Raw genomic sequence first — 2954 nt, forward strand, 5'->3', positions numbered from 1 at the left:
CTGGCTGGCATTAGCTGGATTCCTGTTTGAGTTGGCCTGCAGTTTTATGTTTGTTTGTTTTTGGTGGTTTTGTTTTTTTGAGTTGCAGTCTTAACATCCAGGTGTTCTCAAAAATTAGCGTTTCTGACTTTTTCTTAAAAAAAAAAAAAAGGGAAGCTTTTGGAGCTCTGAGCCATATTCCTATCTGGCAACAATTATCTGGATCTGAGATGCAGTAATACCTTCCTGAGAGGGCATGGGATGTCCAAGTTACCACTGACCTCTCCACTCCACTTGTCTCCCCAGCATTGAGGCTGAGTGTCAGTCCATGTATCATTGATTATTACCCTGAACTCACATCTCTATCAAATGTAATCAAACAAAAATAAGTCAAGAGATTTGTTTTTCTTACTCTCAGTCTATTTTGTCTGCCTATTTTAGCAGCCTGGCCACGGAGGCAGGCTGATGCTCCTTGTTTACAACTGCCGTCCCTTCTGATTGGTGCCTGTGTTGTGCCTGTTGTTAAATAATTTGAACACGACTGCTACTGTAGGTGTCTGAGTTTGCAACAGGTGGTAAAGTCATGTATTTGGCCTAGGTGGCCCACAGACTTGATTCTAGGTGGTCTAGCAACCAAAGGAAAAGAGGTCCATATCAGCCAGGCAATTCATAGTGTCCATAAGATGGTTACTTAGGCAAATCAGGACTCTTCCCAACATATAGACCAGACACTCATTTCTCCTGGAAGTCTCCACAGAGAGGGAAAGACAAGTTCAAAGCATATCCACCCACAGGGTAGATTCAAGTCTAGATTCTATCAGCCTCGAGTGGCATTCCCCCAAAATACAGCTGCTTAATTCTAGGGGAGGCCAGTATGTTACAGTTCAGGAACCTAACTTTCTATTGATCTGGCCTAATACTGGGATAATTTTAGAAAATTTAGAAAAATCTGGAGAAATGCCTGGCTCCCCTACAAAAATTCCAAGGATGTGATGCCTGAAATTGGAGCAGTCACATTGTAACTGTGAGGAGACAAGTCAGGAATGAAAGCCAGCACACAGAAGATCGTGGGCCCTTGATGACACTTGAAACACTGAGAGAACCAACCCTTACTGTGTGAGAGAACAAATGTCCTCACTAAGTCTAAACTACTTTTATATGGTTATACTGTTGCTTGCTGACAAAAACATTACTACTAGTGCAGTCGTAACCAATTCCAGTCCAAAGAAAGAGTCATAAAACCATAAATAATTTAATTTCTTCTCTGGGGAGATAAGTATGAAAGTGAGATAGGCAAATAGCTGGGCTATAAAGAAACACTGGCATGTCACAAGAAGTTTTAAGTCTATGTTCCAGGTGGGTAGAAATAAAACTACTGATATGGCTGTCAGGGTTGGGGAAATAGAGTTGGGAATTGGAATCATATTGTTTGCAGGTAAAACCATGACAGTAGATAAAACTGCCACATAGCACAATGGAGAATGCCCACATTTACAGGGCAGGCATTAGGAGACAATGTTCCTGTTTAGGAAAGAACATGAAGGAAGAAGAGTTAGAAAGGTTGGAGGAAAACCAGCACAGTGAGAGGTCACAGAAGCCAAGAGAATAGAGGCTTTCAGGAAGGTAGAAGTGAGGAAAAGTGTTAAATATAGCTCAGTAATATAAGGACTTGCACATAGCAATGATATCCGTGCATCCAAACGTACTCCCTCTGAGATGTCATTCTGTAGATAAAAAATTTCCCAGATCTACCATTCCTGTTTTTAATAACCAGACTTAGGGTCTTCCACAGGCACTTTCTTTCCCATGATTTTTAGAAATGATAAAATAAGAGTTTANAAGAAGAGTTAGAAAGGTTGGAGGAAAACCAGCACAGTGAGAGGTCACAGAAGCCAAGAGACTAGAGGCTTTCAGGAAGGTAGAAGTGAGGAAAAGTGTTAAATATAGCTCAGTAATATAAGGACTTGCACATAGCAATGATATCTGTGCATCCAAACGTACTCCCTCTGAGATGTCATTCTGTAGATAAAAAATTTCCCAGATCTACCATTCCTGTTTTTAATAACCAGACCTAGGGTCTTCCACAGGCACTTTCTTTCCCATGATTTTTAGAAATGATAAAATAAGAGTTTATAATAAAATTTAACTATGAGCTCCTGGGAACTTCCATACTTTTAACTGCCATTTTCCTTAGCTAATTTTAAGAATAGCTTCCTGGAAGTTCTTGTCTAGGCAGAAGTTGAAGTGGTAAAGCCTGTACATGCCCAAAGGTGGAACTGCCAGGACCAGTTTCAATTTGTCAGGTATCTTTTGATAGGTACAAGGGGTGGAGCATCTCTCTCAAGGCAATCAAAATGGAGTTCCAGAAGTGCGTGGAAGCCCAGGGGTGCCCAACACGCTTCTTTCCTTCTCAGTGTTTGCCATCCAGTCATGGCACAAACTGGCTCAGGGAGCATCACGACAAGAGTAAGGTGATGGCAAATGGCTGATCCAAGTGAGGTCCAATGTGCCCATCATCCAAGGACCATGACAAGCAGGGTGGGGGCTAACTGTTACAAAGTCTGGAAGACAATGTCTTTAGAATTAGCCTCTGAACTTTTATTTCACAATGAAAAACTGTGTTTGTAAATGAGTAAGGATGGGAGTTTTTCAATTCACATCCCTTCAGAGGGATGATACATAAGAAACAATCCTTTTGGTAATGTTGTAACCTCCGCAGAGAAATGTCTCAAAGTCTGTGTGAATACACAGACTAAAAATCATCTAAAAGATTATTAAATTATATCTAGATAGTTTTCTTCAGCTGGAGAAATGTAAATGTTAAAGCACATGACGTCCATATAATCAGGAACAAAATCAAGGTAGAAGGAATATATTATATGAACTTCGGAACTCAGTATTGACTGAGATTAGGATTTTTTTTTTTTCCTTTTTGTCTTTTTTCATGTCCGGCAACGGATCACAACCCTCAGTGT

This window comes from Galeopterus variegatus, unplaced genomic scaffold (genome assembly GCF_000696425.1).
Source record: "Galeopterus variegatus unplaced genomic scaffold, G_variegatus-3.0.2 Scaffold2494, whole genome shotgun sequence".
In the NCBI taxonomy this organism is placed as follows: domain Eukaryota; kingdom Metazoa; phylum Chordata; class Mammalia; order Dermoptera; family Cynocephalidae; genus Galeopterus; species Galeopterus variegatus.